At 42.4% G+C, this 19,277-nt stretch overlaps 1 protein-coding gene across 1 annotated transcript in view; it reads right to left on the reverse strand.

Moving 5' to 3' along the window:
• Positions 1–19,277, reverse strand: part of LOC138259613 (uncharacterized) — a 981,703-nt gene that overhangs the window by 946,714 nt on the left and 15,712 nt on the right. The window lies entirely within an intron of this gene.

Raw genomic sequence — 19,277 nt, forward strand, 5'->3', positions numbered from 1 at the left:
CTTTAGCACTGGCTAGCAGCGGTAAAGTGCCCAGAGTAACAACAACAGTTAAATCAGAGTCCAGCACACATCAACAACCTGGGGAACAGAGGCAAAACGTGAAGGGAAACACAACTATACTTCCATCTATACCTACCTTCCCCACCCTAGCCAGAAATAAATTTGCATCAGGTCAGTGAGGTGGGTGTCTTATGACTTGCATCCTTGGAGTTGAGGATTGTGGTGCATACTATCCCTGACCTCTCTCAGGTTAAGGATGCACTTACCCAGCAATAACTTTACCAGCAAAAACACTTTTCAATTTCCAAAAACTGTTTGTGGTTGTTTGCAAAAATGCACAATTGTTAAGAGCTCCTACATAGAAGCTGAAGACAGTGCAAGTTTCTCTCAAAGTCTATAGGTGGGTCATAAATGTGTGCAATCTACAGCTCATCCAATGTTTAGCCTCTCCATGGGGTGCACAAAATGATGGTCACATGTTTGCCAGTTTAATTGTAGGAGGAAGTGTGTGAGGAAGGTGCATGACTTGAGATGTTGACAACGCCAAAGAAAACAAAAATACAGTGCATAAAGATGAGTGAGTGGGTGGGTTTTATGTGTAGAGGTAGGGGATGAGGAAGTGGAGAAGACGAAAGTAAGTACACGCAGAAGGCCAGAGTAAACAAGCATTGGGATTGCCTATAGGTCTGGCTTCAAAGAAATGTTGCATGGTAATGTGAAGCATTACAAGTAATTAGAATAAATAATAAATTTGTCTGGAAGCAAACAACTGGCACACAGATAAGTCCATTGTAAATGGTACCCCTGGTACCAAGGACCTTGTGTCCAGGGAAGGTCTCTAAGGGCTGCAGCCTGTGTTATGCCACCCTGGGGACCCCTCACTCAGCACATGCACACTGCCTCACAGCTTGTGTGTGCTGGTGGGGAGAAAATGACTAAGTCGACATGGCACTCCCCTCAGGGTGCCATGCCCACCTCCCACAGCCTGTGGCATAGATAAGTCACCCCTCTAGCAGGCCTTACAGCCCTAAGGCAGGGTGCACTATACCAAAGGTGAGGGCATAGTAGCATGAACACTATGCCCCTACAGTGTCAAAGCAAAACCTTAGACATTGTAAGTGCAGGGTAGCATAAAGAGTATATGGTCTGGGAGTCTGTCAATTACGAACTCCACAGTTCCATAATGGCTACACTGAAATGCTTACCACAATAAATGCACACTGATGCCAGTGTGGGAATACACCCACAGGGCATCTTAGAGATGCCCCCTGAATACCAGTTTGACTCCTAGTGCTAGGCTGACCAGTTTCTGCCAGCCTGCCACAACCAGATGAGTTTCTGGACACATGGGGTGAGTGCCTTTGTCACTCTGTGGCCAGGAACAAAGCCTGTAATGGGTGGAGGTGCTTCTCACCCCCCCCCCCCCTGGAACTTTAACGCCTGGCGGTGACCCTCAAAGGCTCATGCCTTTTGTTACAGCACCCTAGGGCATCCTAGCTAGTGGAGATGCCCGCCCCTCCGGCCACTGCCCCCACTTTTGGCGGCAAGGTTGGAGGAGATAATAAGAAAAACAAGGAGGAGTCATCTACCAGTCAGGACAGCCCCTAAGGTGCCCTGAGCTGAGGTGACCCCTGCCTTTAGAAATCCTCCATCTTGAGGTTGGAGGATTCCCCCAATAGGAATAGGGATGTGCCCGTCTCCCCTCAGGGAGGAGGCACAAACAGGGTGTAGCCACTCTCAAGGACAGTAGCCATTGGCTACTGCCCCCCAGACCTAAACACACCCCTAAATTGAGTATTTAGGGGTGACCCTGAACCCAGGAAATCAGATTCCTGCAACCTGAAGAAAGAAGAAGGACTGCTGACCTGAAAGCCCAGGAGAGACGACCGAGACACCAACTGACTTGGCCCCAGCCCTACTGGCCTGTCTCCAGACTCAAAGAACATAAAATAATATTGGTGTAGGTTAAATAGTTAGATGACAGTTGTGTGGCAAGCTATACCTAAAAATACTTGTAGAGTAAAACCGCCCTCCTCCCATCTATGCAGCTCTCAGAGTAAAACAACATGATTTATCTGGTTATCTAAGACATTTTAACAGCATTCCAATGTCATGCGTGTGCCCCTGAAAGTTCAACTTTTAGCAGCTGGATAAATAAACAAACTGATCACAGCTGCATGGAGGGCAAGCACTTTTTGGGGAAGCACAAGACTTCTGCCCAATCAAAACATGTACACCTGGCTCTCAACATGTGGGAGGAGCAAAAGCCCCTTCTAGTGATGATCACATAACTGTCTGTTGACAGCTGTGCTGTCAAGCCAGACCATAAAACAGTGCTAAAGAGGAAAGAAATGTCTCAGATATGCAGATGGAGGTTTTTGGAAAAATGTAGAGAGAAAAGGTCCAAGTGGCTAACAGAGTGAAGGACTGCAGGTGTGTAAAGGAGAGAATAGCAATGTCTGAGGTATGCCAAAGGCCCCAACCCTTCCTTAGACCTTAGAAATGTTTAATTCACAGTCTTATAATTTAGCGCTGTTATTAGTCATAAGTGCGAAACACAGGCTAGTTGTTTGTCCTGTATTGATTATTCCTTTTTGCATTTAGATTAAAGATGTCATGCCTTATGCATTGGTAAGCATTTTCTGAGTATAGATTACACTGGGTGCATTGAGGCACTTAAATGTTTGGAGTCGTCACAGGTGATGTTATTTTATTCAAATGGGGTGCATGACACATTTTTTATGTTTTATGGCTTTGACTTATGGGTCTGTAAGCACATGGCTGGTGACTGATCCACATTCATGTTTTTTCATAGTCGCACCTTCCTCGATATTTCTTATTTTTTATTAAAGTACTTTTTTAGATTTCTTTTTATTTGAATTCTATATATTTTTTTGTATTTTATGTTAGATCTCTGAGGGGATTGGCCAGTTTGGCTCTGCTTATTCCTTTTGGTCGTGATGATGGTCTTGAGGACTGTTTTGCATTAGAAGATTAAACCAGTGACATTGATCCTCTCTTACATCAATTAATACACCTCAATTTTTCTATCAATAAGGAACGGACTTTGAATGGCAACATTTGATATTTCAAGAGGATACACTGCTTCCCATTGATACAGAAAATGACATATGTTCAATGTGGGTCAGTAGGAGTTTGGATAACGTTGTATTATGAGCCCTGATTGAAGACCACAAACTGAGCATTTAATATTATGTATCACTATTTTGGATAAATAAAATTGCCTTCTTTGAGATTTTTGGTTGGTACACTTTATTGTTATTTTTCTTTTTTTATTTGTTTAAGTTAACATCAGTTAGATTCTTATACCAGCCGAATTGTAAGTGTATGCTAACCACTCCTTCGGGAACATATTGCTGTGGTTAAGTATTAAACTCAGTTTCCTGGGGGAATATTGGGTATCCCTATTGTATTTGATGATAAAGAAAAAAACAAGCATTTTCAATGCAATGGGTCTCGCATTTGCTCGAGTTAGAGCTATTAGCGTTGTAAACTCCTAACCGACTTTTCTTGCCATATAAACTGAAAATGAAAAGTAAAACAGTTTCACATAAGCGAGCCCACAGCCACCATGAAGCGTGAAGAAGACACAGAAAAGGAAACAGAAGTTCGCTCACATATCCGCAAAAGTGTTATTATCCATGTAACTGACAAAAGTGCAATTATCCATGTAACAAGATCGATGTCATGCAAAGCGCTTGGCTATTGCCCAGCGAGATCGAGCTGCCTACGAACCAAAAAGTAACCATATGGAAAATATGGGGCCCCTTATGTTTTCAGTAGTTTATCGGTGCGTTTGAGGAGGGCTAAACACTGGAAAAGGCATGACGTATGCATGCCTTTCACTAATGAAATCAAGCAAATTCTAAAAAGCAAGCCCACGAACCAACCACACTGATGGGCGTGCGATGGGCATGGTTAAAAGCCCACAGTAAAATTACAACAAGGAGATAGTGATTGCGTGCCTGACCCTAGTAAAGTATGAAAAACAACCAGAAAGCGTGACACCAAAAGGCAATGAGCGTGTGGCAGTGGTGGATGAAAGAGGCATTATGAGACATCTAGGCTACTTACTCTTCTATATTTAGCTCCCCTGGCATTTAATTGAGCTAGTCACGAGGTTGAGGGCTTCTGACCAAAACTTTGGGCACCAGCACATACTCTTCTACAAATTAAGCACTGGCATGAAGTTCAACCAAAAGCTTTAACTTCACCAAAGCTGGGTTAGAAAATTCTGAAGACGTGCTTTTATGAGATACCCAACACAAATGTAATGCTACCAACACCTCTCAATCTGGCACTACAACTGGATGCTCCTTTCTCATAAAATGTGGGGATTGAAACCAGAACAGTCATTGCATGGCGTTATTTTGATAAGGAAAGAACCTTTGTTTGTTTTTTCTCAAATGGTACAAGTTTCTGTCTGTGTAGCTTGATTCCTGCGGAAGGAAATTATAAGTTAAACTGTATCTGGTACACATGGGCTAAAACATGTACTTGGTTCCCAAAACGTAGTTGCAGACTTTCAGGTAAACTTTTGTATTTCTATGTGAATTCCATGATACCCTCATATTTTGCCATTTATGCATGCATTCAGCAAGTGTACATCTATGTTGGCCTGACTGCCTACACAAGTGCGTTTGCACTTTGAAAACTGTATTCCCCACAACAAGTAAATATTTTCCACCATAGAAAAGCCAATTTTACTAAAAACAGCTTACCGACTTGTACAATTACTTCCCCGGCCTCTTCCTGGATAGAGGTCACTCCTGCCTTTGACAACCGCATGCCTCCTGAAGAAGTGCCCAACATCACCACCCACGTGCCCAGGGGCTGCAGGGGTTTGTGCTACTCCCCGGGCGTGCGTCCGGTGTGTTAATGTGCCAGCCAAAGATTTGTGAAAACTCACAAGCTCCCACGGGTTTAGGTGTTCACGTTGCGCCTCCCTGTCCTGAAACGCCCGAAAGCTGCGTAATGGGCAAGTTAGCAGAAAGGTAAAAATACACCACTCTGATGAGCAAATACTCCTACTGGCGTATATTCATGTGTTGTGGACTACAAGCTTGACTTTAGAAATGAAATGAAGGTATTTGACTAACCAGATTCAACTTCGGAGTGCAGATACGTTTGTGATTCTGCCCTCAAATGTTTCAGTCCCCCGAAAGCGGGTTTATATGACTGATCGTCTATAATTTAAAGAACGATGTAATACGCAATGGAAGCAGCAGGTATGCATTGGCATTACCATAACGCTATTCAAGTGTCTTTGGTTTTGTTAGGTGAATCGCTGGCTTTGTTAACTGCAGGCAAGAAATTGTCATCGCATCTTTTATTTAGACAAATTAATTTGTACTAATTTGCGTTACATTTCAGTGACTCTTGATTGCAGTCATTGTGGTCCCAAATAAAACGTAAAGAGCACCCCTTGCACCGTGGCCTTGACTGGCAAACAAGCAACAGTGACATTAATACTTCCGACATTGTTCCTCTGCCGGCAGTCTTAATCAGCGGCTTGCAGGTGGTCTCAACTGACAGGCGCTACGTGGTGCAGTGAAAAGGCAATCTTAGGAGGCAGGTGACCTTCAGACACGCGGGTTCTTAAATATTCCCTTCACATTATTTGCTACATTGGTTTCATTAAAATGTGAACCCTATTCACGAAAGGACACAAACCTGAAAACAAAAATTGTCTATTTCCCACACACCGGTAGAACCATTTGCGAGTGCTGCTCCTCTTTTGTATTTAGGTCGAAAAATGTATATAAACACACATTTCATCTTTAATATACCCTCATTTGTTCAGGGTTTGGGTGGACTACGCCACCATAACCTACAGTCAGGGGGTCGGCCACGTGCACATGATTCAACGAGCAATCATGCAGCCAGCAGACAAAAGAATTTCTATGGAAATCGACTCGAGAAGGATACCTGCTTTGCATGAGCTCTCCAGCAGTTCTATTCCGATGACCCGTTAAACACTACTGGCCCTCGCACCTACCCAGGGCAAATCACGCCAGGTGGTATAGAGAGCTACTCGGAGGGTCCGCTACAACTCAAATTGCTATCATTTTTTTTACTTTTGTGAAAAGCGGTACAAACAGAAGAGATAACCTCCAAATTCCTAGCATATAATGAAATAAAACATAAATAAAGTTCACATGTAGGACAATTAAAATACCAAAGGTCATACGGAGTAGATCCATTGCTCAACCAGACCCAAGGAGTGATTCTGGTGGGGGAGATTTTTAGTTGCAGTGAATACATTCTCTATCGTGAATATGGCTTTATTATCAGACTTCAAAGGATTCTCCCTGGTGACATTTCAATACACAACCAGGGGCGTAGCTTAAAGGGGCGTGTGTGGCGTGCCACATTCCTCTAATAAAGGAATTTTCTGATAAATAGTTGGGTACAGATGTTTTCAGTCACTTATGGTGAGATGTCTGCCAGATTTCACCAGGAATTTTTGCATACATTCAGACAAAAACACAAACACATTCTCTGCCCCTCTCAGTTTTTAAAGTCATCAAAAATATTGGTCATTTTAGAAAATATTGTGTTTTAACTCAATTAGTGCCTTTACCAATTCACATTCCTCTCGCTTTCCACTGCCCCTTAGGCCCCTCCGATGCACCCTGCTTGCCCTGTAATGAATTTAAACATTATCTGCCAGCCTGATTGTCAGAAAATCTGAAGCTCACATCCCCCAATCTTGCTGACTGAGCTACGCCCCTGTACACAACATTTGGCTCTTGTGGATAAAATTCAGGGTATTATTCACAAAAAGTGTTCAAGATAGATGAGGGTCCTCGTACCTTGCCTCATTGTCTGTTTAGCTCCCCCAGATATTACAAACATCGATTCCTGTTCTTTTAAATTAGGAATCCAACAACTTGTTCAGACTCAATATGATCAAAGAATTGTAACTATCATGATGACTTATTGGTAGACGTGTCAGCCTTAGGGTGATCCTCACCTCAACCTTTTGCCTTCCTACTCCATTTTTTCTGACCCCATTTTCCTGGTATTAGGACTGCACAATTTTGTCTCTGCTAGCCAGTGCTAAAGTGCTTGTGCTCTCACCTCTAAAATATGGCAAAATTGACTTATCCACAACTGGAATATTTAATTTACTCATACATCCCTAGTAAAGTTCACGATATGTGCCTAGGGCTCGTAAATTAAATGCTACTACTGGCCTCCCAGCTCTGAATGTGCCACCCACTTAATTAGCCCCTTAAACAGGTCTTAGAGTTGCTATTCCAAAGCTGGCAGCTTAAACTGCCATTTCCACCTGGCATAGAAAACCTTTTGCGAGGCCCAAACCTTCCTTATTAATACATATAAGACACCAATAGGGTAGACCCTGGACAGCCCAGATTGCAGGCTGCAATTTGTTTAAAAACCAGGGGATTTACTTTTTAGTTGTGCATGTTCCGGTGGTGAAAAACTCTTAAATTCATTTTTTTTCACCACTGCAAGGTCTAATTCTTCCAAAGGATAATAACGGTGTTGCCTTATTGCATTTAATAGGCATAACTACCAAATCAGAAGAAAGAATTACTCCAAGTTTGGTGCCTTTGGAATCACAATTTAAAATCGAAACTTATGGTGAAGTCAGACTATAAAATGTAATTATGGAAATGCCACTTTTAAAAAATTGCCATTTTCCTGTGTTAGCCATTTAGTTCCTGCAGCCTGCTTGTGGACACATGGCTGGATGTACTTAGCGATTGGACTTTTTAGTATTCCCCCTAGGCAGAAACACACAATGGGAGCTTAGGTGTGACTTGATGGGCCATCCTGGCAGGATGGGAGGGAGGAGCTGTGCCCAGCATCACACCTGAAAGGCTGGGTCCTGTCCCCACATAAAGGGTTGCATGTCCCCTGTAGTTAGTCTGGAGTCAGGACAGGGAAAGCAGGACATCTGTGCACTTCTAAGGCTTGTCTTTGAAGTCTACTCCACTTGAAAGGCACAACTGGTTATAGGAACTTCAGTACACTTCTGGACTTGTGGATACTCTGGGAGAAGGACTGCTGTGCGCTGAAGGACTGCCACTCTGCTCAACTGCACTCTGCTGGACTCCTGCTTTGCTATGGTGACTTTCTGCCCTCTTGCCTGAGTGAGAAGGACTTGACCTACATTTCTTGAACCCAGAACCCAAAGTGAATCAAAGCGCTAGTTGGCTGGCCTCCTGATCTGACATAAAAGGCTTCCACCAAGCCTTCATCTATACCTGGACTCTGCCATCTGTGATTCTACCCTGCCAAGTGGTGCCATCCCTGTCCTGGACCATTGCAAGTGGGCCTGAGGTGCTTGCCAATGAAACCAACACATCACCTCTGCTAAGCAGTGCATCCACAAGCAGAACGGACTCATCTCCTTTACAGATCAGCGCATCTCTAAACAGAATCAATGTATCGCCACTTCTGCGTGGATTTGACTAATCACAGAAGACTTTCATCGCCACTGCATCTTGGGTTCCACGCATCACCTTCAGAAATGCCACTGTATGATGCTTTTCCAGAGCGGTTCCCCGCATCGCTCGTCAACATCAGTATCGACGTCAACAACGAAAGCTCTACATTGCAGCTTCACTGCGCAACGCATCCCTGACACCGGCCTTTGCATCGCAAACCCAGTCAACCCAAACCTCATCACAGGCACAACAGGATCTTGCACTGCAGCCTCACCCCATCTCAGAATCGAGACATCACCTCAGCTGAGTGACGCATCCTCGACGAGGACCCACACAAAACTCTGCAACCAGTATTTAAAGTAATATGGTCAGTGGGCTTAACTGGGTCCCTCTAGCCAGCCAACGGTCCATCATATATTGGCCTGAACATGTGGATTTGTACAGTTCCAGCATAATCAGATATTCCCAATACAGCTTCTTGCTGCTATTTTAAAAAAAAAAAAATCTCTGATTCTATTAATTGGATTTTTGTTGTTTTAGTCCTGTAAAACCTACTCTATTTTTCTAAGTCTTCTGTGGGCTCCTTTTGTGGTGTGTGTTTCACTCTGTTGCTGTTTGTTGTCTTGAACAGATAATTAACACATTGCTTCTGACTGCTCTGTGCTAAGCTACCAGGGGTTGAGCACAGTTTAATATGGGTTTGCTCCGGTCTTGTCCTGACAAGGATTGCGGTTTCTGCTTGACCAGGGTTCACGTCCCAATCAAGAAACAACATACTTTCTTACACTCATCTTAGCAAGCTTAGCCCTAATTTGTTAGCAACCAATTGCTTATAGGTCCCAGTCACCTCTTTAGAAGTCGTTGAAAACAGACGAGTGATCAATACTTACAGTTCAGCTTAAAAAGCTGATGAACAATCAAATGTCCACCTCTTGAACAGCATATCTGTCTGTAACAAAGACTGTACCAATGAAACTGGATGGTGATGGGATAATATCTGTGGGTGAATGTGTATTTGTGCTACCTTTAGTAATAACCTTAGTGCAAATGAAAACAGGAATCCAAAAGTAGTGTTTTTGTGGACTAGAAATCATTTTTATCCTTCTTCATAACTGCTATTTGCAGCCCAACATTTACTCAAACATTAAGACTTAATATTGAGGTTAATACCAGCCTGAACTTTACACATCTGAGGATGACCCATTTACTAAAGTTGTTCATCATGGAATTTATAGGAACATCGATATCACCTCAGATAATTAATGGGCCATTACATTCTAATATTTCTAAAAGCAGGTTACAAGCACAGATGGATGATCTATATTTGGACATTTGTATCTACACTGAACTTTGTAGTTATCTTTTATCCTACTGCATCCTAGCCATACCCCAGCGACCTTTATCATCTCCCTCAGTACACAGATATTTCTGTGTGTCCACCATACAAAGTATGGCAACAGCTTTTAAGGTGGGGTCCTTTGTGGTAGTTGTGAGAAACCGATAACCTAACTCTCACAGATTGGAATGACTTTGCACAGGTGTATAGGTCTCTACTACACAGGCAATGTCAGGTGTCAGTTGAGCTAGCCCTTCCCTAATTTACCGCCATTTAAAGCCAGAATTAAGATTATTTAACTTCCAACTCAAGAGCATGACACTGCAGCCCTAGGTTCTTTAGTCATCTAGTCTACTTTTGCCTGGTAAAATGTGCAATGAATAAGGCCAATAATTATATAATGTATTGTTTTCTTAATTATTGCTGCTCTTAAAACATCTGAACCCCTTCCTTCCTCAATGCCCTCTTGCAGAGACTTCACTATATGTACATCACCCATTAAATTATTTTTCTAAAAATGATGTTTGAAATTGATCTTTGAAGACCTAGACTTGTATAATATTGACAGATGTTTTCTTGATGATCATTCAGCATTATTTCTTTCACTTTCCTCTTACATCATTTTCCAACTGTTCCTATCACTTCAGATTTAAATAATAGTCCTCAGTATTAGGTATTTTTCCCTCAGTATGTTCACCACTAACTAGCTGTCTCTTAGTATCTTGGCCTATGGTCTCACCATCCTTCTTCTCTAGATGTCTACTTTTCTTATCCATCATTACATTCTATTTTTTAAAGCCCTTATAATAATTTTCCTGCTTCTCAGTCTACCTCTCCTGCCTCTTGCAAGTCTTCGGTAAAATATTACCCTTGTCTCTGTACCAAGGATCTGCATCTCCGTCTACTATAGAGCACTCCCCTCCAGGTTGCTACAGTCTTCCTGTAACTTTTCTCATAAGAACTCCCAGCTCTTCTCCCCTATTTTCTGACATCTTCTATTTCCCAGCTCTCATTGATCCCAATGCACCACTTCTATTGCATCGCCCTTGCCCCACCTAACGACACCAAGGTTGCACCGTATTTACCATACGGCACACCATGGTGATCGTTACCATAACAGTGTTAGAATTTTTGACAATGTTGTGGCGCTTCGCTGCACTAGTGTCAAAAATGTTGACACTAGTGCACCAAAACACAGGGAGGCCCATTGATTTTAATGGGTGATTGTTAGAAATGGGGTCTTTGGTTGGCAGTCAGGTTAACCCCTGTACAAGCAAGGACCCTCACTCTAGTCAGGGTAAGTCACACACAATCCAAATAATCCTGTGCCCACCCTCTGGTAGCTTGGCACTGAGCAGTCAGGTTTAACTTAGAAGGCAATGTGTAAAGTATTTGTGCAATAAATCATACAATGACACAATATAGCACCACAAAAATACACCACACAGTGTTTAGAAAAATATATAATATGTATCTGATAAGATGCAGGTGAAACCGATTAAAATGCAATAAGTATATGTGGAGATATCACTGAAAATGATATAAAGTGTCTTAAGTCTTTTAAAAGCAAACAAAGTCTCTATCAAGCACAAAGTACCTGGATTGCATGAAAAATCTCCGCAAAGAACCGCAGAGGAGGATAAGCATGGAAACAAAGGGGTGTGCGTCGATTTCTCGGGCCGCACATGGCAAAGCGTCATTTAGTTTTCATGCAGGGACGGCTGTGCATCGATTTCCGGTGCTTGGTCATGGATCCTCCTCGGGTTGTGGGGTTTTCAGATGCCCCAGGGATGATGCATGGATTTCCAGTGCCAGCAGAGTGAAGTCACAATAGCTTCGTCGATCCGATAGGCGTTACGTCAAATTTTCACCTGCACAGCAGGTGCTGTGTCGATTCCTCTCTGGAAGTCGGGCTGCGTCGTTCCGGCTCCACTGTGTGTTGATCCGGTAAGGCCATGCGTCGATTTTCCGGTTGCTACGCTGGTTAAGCGTTGATCTTCTCATTGTGAAGTCGGGCTGCGTCATTCTGGTTTGGCGTGCAGTGAAATTTTCACCACGATGCAGGCTGTGGGTCGTTTCTGGCAGGCTGTGCATCGAATTTCGCTGTACAAGGAGTCCTTCTTGTAGGGATGAAGTCTTTTTGGTCCTGAGACTTCAGGGAACAGGAGGCAAGCTCTATCCAAGCCCTTGGAGAGCACTTCTCTCCACAGCCAAAGAGAAGCAAGGCAGCAGGGCAACAGCAAGGCAGCAGTCCTTCACAGAAAGCAGACAGGTGAGTCCTTTGAGCAGCCAGGCAGGTCATCTTGGCAGGATGCAGGTTCTGGTTCAGGTTCTCTTCTCCAGGAAGTGTCTGATTTGGTAGGGGCCGAGGCCCTGTTTAAATACCTAAATACCCAAATGTGCCTTTGAAGTGGGGAGACTTCAAAGAGTGGCTCAGAAGTGCACAAAGTCCCATTTCAGTTCAATCCGGTCTGCCAGGGCCCCAGTAGGGGGTGTGGCAGTCATTTGTGTGAGGGCAGGCTGCTGTCCTTTGATATGCAAGTGTCAGGCCCTCCACTCTCCCAGTCCAAGAAGACCCATTCAAAATGCAGATGTATGCAAGTGAGGCTGAGTATCCTGTGTTCGGGGGGTGTCTGGGTGAATGCACAAGGAAGCTATCAAGTAAGCCCAGCCAGACATGGATTGTAAGGCACAGAAGGATTTAAGTGCAGAGAAATGCTCACTTTCTAAAAGGGCATTTCTAAAATAGTAATATTAAATCCAACTTCACCAGTCAGCAGGATTTTGTATCACCATTCTGGTCATACTAAATATGACCTTCCTACTCCTTTCAGATCAACAGCTACCACTCAAACAATGTTTGAGGGCAGCCTCAATGTTAGCATATGAAGGGAGCAGGGCTCACAGCAGTGTAAAAACGAATTTAGGAGTTCTACACTACCAGGATATGTGAACTACACATGTACATGCCTTGCCTTTTGTCTACACAGCACCCTGCCCTATAGGTTACCAAGGGCTTTCCTTAGGGGTGACTTATATGTAGAAAAAGGGGAGTTTAAGGCTTGGCAAGTACTTTTAAATGCCAAGTTGAAGTGGCAGTGAGACTGCACACACAGGCCTTGCAATGGCAGGCCTGAGGCATGGTTAAGGGGCTACTTATGTGGGTGGCACAGTCAATGCTGCAGGCCCACTAGGAGTATCTAATCTACAGGCCCTGGCACATGTAGTGCACTTTATTGGGGACTTATAAGTAGATTAAATAAGCCAATTGGATGTGAACCAATGTTACCATGTTTGAAGGGAGAGAGTGAAAGCACTTTAGCACTGGGTAGCAGTGGTAAAGTGCGCAGAGTCCTAAAACCACAAAAACAGTGTCCAAAAGGTGGAGGGAGGCAGGCAAAAAGTTAGGGGTGACCACCCTAAGGCTGTCAGGTCTAAGAGTGCATCATTTTAACGACTGCCTGCAGCAGGCATTAAAAATGACTGAAAAAATGGCAAAGTGAAATCTAGTAAGATTTCACTGCACTTTTTTTTCCCGGGCCTCCCTGCGTCAGAATTCACCCTTGCATACATTTTGCCTGGCACAGACATAATGTTGCACAAGGGGTTGCAAAGTGGTGCAATGCATGCATTAAGCACTTTGCAAATCTGGTGCGGGGGAAAGGCCACCTTAGTGCCGCCTTAGCGTAAAAAAAAATGACACTATGGCGGTACTAGGGCAGTGCAAGGGGCTTGTAAATCTGCCCCAAAGTTACTAGAAACTCTCAATGTAAACACCTACATGGAGATCTTTGGCATCCACATACGCTTCCTTGGCTCAAATCAGGATGGAATTCAGCCTAATCAACCAATCCATCAAGACAAAGCTTTATTCAAAATTTTGCTTCAAGTTAGGAGCTGCACGGGAGGGTTCGCTCGACCACTTACTTTGGCTATAAATGGCAAGCGGTCCAGGAAATCAGCACACAGGGATTATTTACAGAGGTGCATAAGGAACTTGCAAACCAACCAACCGTTGGACCAGCCGATGTCGTTAGCAGTTTTTAAGAAGCATATTAATTGCACTATGCAAGTTGTCTTTACTTGAAGATAAACATCTCTTAGCAAAGAGCTCACACGCAGCGATCGTCATTTAATCTTACAAAAATCTTGAGCGACAATCATATTTGGGCCCTTGCTAAACCAACACTAAGAACTAACATTTAGAATCAACAAGACCATCCAACCTTACGCTTCTGCCCAAAATAGGTAGTGGCAGGACACAAATCATTGTGCACATCATATGCATATGTCCGGCACTTCTTCCAGAAGGTCGCTTCTTAGTAATCAATCACTTTAATACTTCGAAAGAATAAACCCTTTGCTAAGCCCTCAAGCATTGTTACAACGCGGATAACTAAGACTCAGTGTTAAAACTATCAGATTTTTCCAGCTCACTGAGAAGGAAATTAAACCAAACCCAACTAGTTCATAAGAAATACCACACTTTGGCCCTCATTCTAACATTGGCGGGCGGCGGGAACCGCCATATGGCCGCTCCACGGTCGAAAGACCGCTGGGGCCATTCTGACTTTCCCGCTGGGCCGGCGGGCGCTAGCCAATATAGCGCCCGCCGGCCCAGCGGGAAAGGGGCCTGCAACACTGAAGCTGGCTCCGAATGCAGGTGTGCGACGGGTGCAGTTGCACCCGTCGCGCTTTTCACTGTCTGCTAGGCAGACAGTGAAAAGCATACTGGGGCCCTGTTAGGCAGCCCCTGCACTGCCCATGCCTGTGGCATGGGCAGTGCAGGGGCCCCCAGGGGCCCCAGGACACCCGTTCCCGCTAGCCTGTTCCTGGCGGTAAAAAATGCCAGAAACAGGCTGGCGGGAAGGGGGTCAGCCGCCATGGCGGATTTGGGCAACCGTGGGAAATCCGGCGGGAAACCGCCGGACCCGGTGTTCTGACCGCGGCGGTCAGAATGGCCCAGGAAGCACCGCCAGCCTGTTGGCGGTGCTTCCGTCATTTTAGCCCTGGCGGTCTCGGACCGCCAGGGTTAGAATGACCCCCTTTATGTTTAAAAAAAAAAAAACGTAACACAACGAAAATACATTGTATTGCTACTCACCAACCTAAACCAATTCCAAACATATCATGTCACTAATCAATGTTTAATACTTCTAGTTATGTAATGGTTTAAAATAACTCGGCATTAATAAATTTGAATTGAAGTAAATTACTCATAATTTTAGTAAACTAAAAAGACGTTGGCTAACGCCAGGCCTCATAGCACGTGAGCACAACATAATAAAAAACACAGGCACCCAAAACAACAATACAAGGGCACAACAATGTAATTGTGTTGTTTACTGGTACAGTTGAGTATTGTTGTAAAGTTGTGTGGGTGTGTAAGTATAATGTTATGTTGTATTATTGTGTCATTTTGTGACTCTGTTTTGCCTGGTTTCGTTAAAATTGTGACTGTGCTGCTGGATTGTTGTTTCATGATATATTTTCGGGTTCTATGTTATTGTTCTGTTGTATTATAAGAGTCTTAGTTGTGTTTTGCGTTGTACGGTGATATTAAAGTTGTGTACTGTTGTGGTTATATTTTTGTTTTGAATGTTGTAGAATCCTTGGGCTGTTCAGTGCCATGTTGCCTTTATTCTGTATTGTGTTGTTATTGTGTTCTGTAACATAGCTGCCTAACAGGATTCTACAAAAACAAAAAAAGGGAAAGTGAAAGTGATGAGCCAACAATGCCCGTTTTCTGGCCGCCGTGTGTTTATTTTATTTATAGATGATGCTTAAAGTCATCCAATTTCAATTAGGTAATGTAACAGTTATTATCTTAACAAAATCTTAGCCCAAATCCTTTAAATAACAGCCAATTCGTTTTTTCGACAGGGTCACTTCCTCAGGGCTTATTCTGTGCGAATAAATGAGCCTTTCAATCCTAGCAAAGTGATTTAATAAATTATCTGTGATGGATCTTGATATTTTTTCTTATACAGATGTTTACTAGACGCACCTCAAGAACCAAGCAGTTTTCATTCTTAACACTTGAGTTCTTAAATTCATCTCCCGCACCCTTGACACAATTCCTTCTTTGTCCTAATTCAGGTCACTGTTTTTTTTTTATTCATCACAGCGTGAAAGATACCGGGTTAAAATAAACATGGTATGTCATATATTATTTTTGAGGTATTTGTAGAACGCACATACTGTCATTAGTTTCACTCATACTGCTACTTCTTTGGCCTTAAAGCGCCATATACAAAGTATTGCACATTTAATCAGACTCTCTCCCTCCTAATAGGTCCTTTAAGCTCAAATACCAGCTCTCACACGACTCTCCGGACTCTCTGAATCTCATCTTTCAGTTAGTAACAGTCTGACATAACCTCTCACAGTCTGTTTACAATGTACCTTTTATTATCATAAATACATTTAACAAAACAGTTCACATGAAAGAAGAACACTAAAATAATATACAGGTTAAGTTTCAAGTTCCTCTGACCTACTACAAGTGTAAAGTAAACAGGTAAATTTGTAAAAGAAGCAGAATTCAAAAAGAGGTATCACTAACAGTCAGTGGTCGAAGTGGGCGGGATCTGAGGAGCATGACGGTCCCATAATTTTTTTAATTTAAGAACAGTGGTAATTCTGGATTAATCGCTCCCAACGCACACAGCGATACATTTCTATATACACAAAGTAGCATCACCATTATTAGATTCCCCCGTCGTGACCCTTCATCAATTCTTCAACATAGGTACGTGGTCAAGCAGGCTCTGAAACAGGTAACAGGAGGGGTAACACTTAGCCAGCAGGCATACGCACAAACAGGAAAACTTAGTTCAGATCCCACAGATAGGGACAGCAACACCACAATGGTCTTCGGAGATTGGCCCCAATAAAACACACATTACCAAAGGGATGTGTGCATTCCCAAAACACCATAAACGTAGATGCTGCATGTAGTTAGGAACACTTAGCCAATCAGAATACGGCAAATGCAGCAACCAAGCGCACCCTCAGGCTGGACATCTGGACACGTACTCATTGGCCCGCATTGTGTCCACACCACGTCGAAGCCCACCTGCATTTACTATCTGAAACTATATTTATTACTCCATGACAACTGCTTGCATTTTTACAAAGAATGTAATGTTTTTTATTGTTTTATTGTACTCCGAAAAATGTATATAAACCACTTTAATCAGATGTATGTTGAGAGACAGTGCTCATACCCAGATTCTGTAACTGCTCTCCCGGCCGTAAAGTTTAATTAAACGAACCCTTGCTTTTTTGCCAGATGCCTCTTATCTTTTGTTTCTTAAGATAAATTCTCATTCAAATAACAACAGTTCCCCTACTTTATTTGAAAAGATAACCATCCCAGGATGGTTAATTGTGAGTGCTGAAATGCTTCAGCTTAAGTGTTAGGCAGTAAGCCTCATGTGTTGTGAAAACAAGGGAGGGGCAGACAGCTAAACAAGCCTTCTTGCTAGTGTACCTGCTTCCCTCCAAAAACGTTAAATATTTTTTGACTAATCTTCAAGCGTAAAGGGAGCTTTGATGCCGGTGATGGCTTTCATTGATGGAATGACTTGAAGCTTTCTGATAACAATGATTTATTCTTTTTGAGTGGCATCCCAATGGAGTTACCATCTGAGCTGTGAAAATTGCACTAGTATAGTATCACTAAAATCTCAGTTTTGGAACCTCTTTTAACCCTCAACATTGTTGCTTATTTTGTACGAGCCTATCTTGTACTGTGTGTAATGAAAGTTTAATATAATGCTTTACGTATTCACAATGCTTTCTATCACAGACTGGGACCTTGCGGCACCAAACATACATTGGTTACTATTATTCAGTGCACCAACCAGGATTCAATTCTGTGGTTCTCTGGTTACAGACACAGATCTCTGCAGTACATTAACTAATAGAGGTTTCAAAATGTAGGATAGTGCATTTCCCACTAATTAACCTAACTTGTATTTATTTCAAATTTAAGCTGTGTGTTATTTTATATGCAGTTACCTGATGGTGAAAGACTGAAAAAAATTATAGAATATTTGGGGGGTGGGGTTGCCATGTCTTTGATCCCACCCCCATGCTCACTCACTCAGCCCCCCATTTGTGTGCGGCATCACGGCTCCCAAACTTTTTTTTTATGCATTTCGACCACTGCTAACAGTGTTGACAAGAGCAGGACATACATTCGGTGACATACCAAAAGTAAATAAATTAATTATTTGTAAATGAATACAAAGTTGCAAACTAATCACACATTTTACGCAAATTACTTAGAAGTAACTCCACCAAGCCTATTGAGCCAACCCCATAAGAACTCCTCCCAAATTAGAATAAATAATTTAATTTCACATGGTTCAATGAATCAGCCTTTTTCTATTTGTCCGAAATTAACCAAGGCCTGTATTCAGGTGGCAATTTGTGGCTTGTATGTGGATTTTCAATTTTTCAGAAGGACACTTTATCCCACCATGATAAGACGTCATCTTAGCAAAAGTTGTTTTCCTTTTTCTAGTTATACCTACTCTTTTGTGTCATTAAAGGGAATATATATGTCTGACAATGTGACGTGTTGAAAATGAAATGTAAACTGATGTTCACTTCTTTCCACTAGTCCAATATTATTGAACATGTGAACGTAGTTCGTCTGGGTTTCTTGATAAGTGCCATCACTTCTTGAATTGTAACACGCCAAGCTTTTCCATATTTACTAGATTCAAAAGACCCTTTGGAGAACTTGTTGCTGCACTAAAAACATCTGTAGATTAATACTTATTTTATGTACTTTACATAAATACCTAGACTAGTCTCTGTTCAAAATAATGCCCTAACAAATCTGCAGATTAGCGCCTATTTTAGACTTTATGTGTAAACATCTGAGCTAGTCTTAATCCCCTCATGTTCTATTTCCTGGTCACACTTCTTTTCTGACAGAAGATGATTATAATTTATTAATAATAAATCACAACAAGTCGCATTCGAACCAACATATTTTTAATGACGGACACTCGCTATCCACTAAACTTAATGTATTTGCATCACTATTCTCAACATACATGAGCTTTACCATCTTAAGCTATATTCTCATCAACACTAAGAATTATCACCATATATCAGCCTTTGAATAAGTCTTGAGTAAGACAAGTGTTAACAGCTGTTCTACTCCTAGCCCTATGGAATGGCTCACCAAATCATCAGTAATAAAAGAACCGAAAGAATACATATATACTCATGAATATTTGTCTAGGAAGTAAAACTGTCTTTGTGCCCTCATTGTCGTTGCATCATATTTGGTGATGATGAGGAACGTAAATATTGATAACAATGATTATTTCATTCTGGTGTCTGTAATACTGCATAGTGGTCTTTAAGCACTTCATGGGGAATGTTGGGATTGAGAGATAACCATAATGGTGAATTTCATGAATTTTTAGGTATTTGATCATAACTCAAGTGAACAGCCATAAAAAATTGTCATTATA

This window comes from Pleurodeles waltl, chromosome 9 (genome assembly GCF_031143425.1).
Source record: "Pleurodeles waltl isolate 20211129_DDA chromosome 9, aPleWal1.hap1.20221129, whole genome shotgun sequence".
Taxonomy (NCBI): Eukaryota; Metazoa; Chordata; class Amphibia; order Caudata; family Salamandridae; genus Pleurodeles; species Pleurodeles waltl.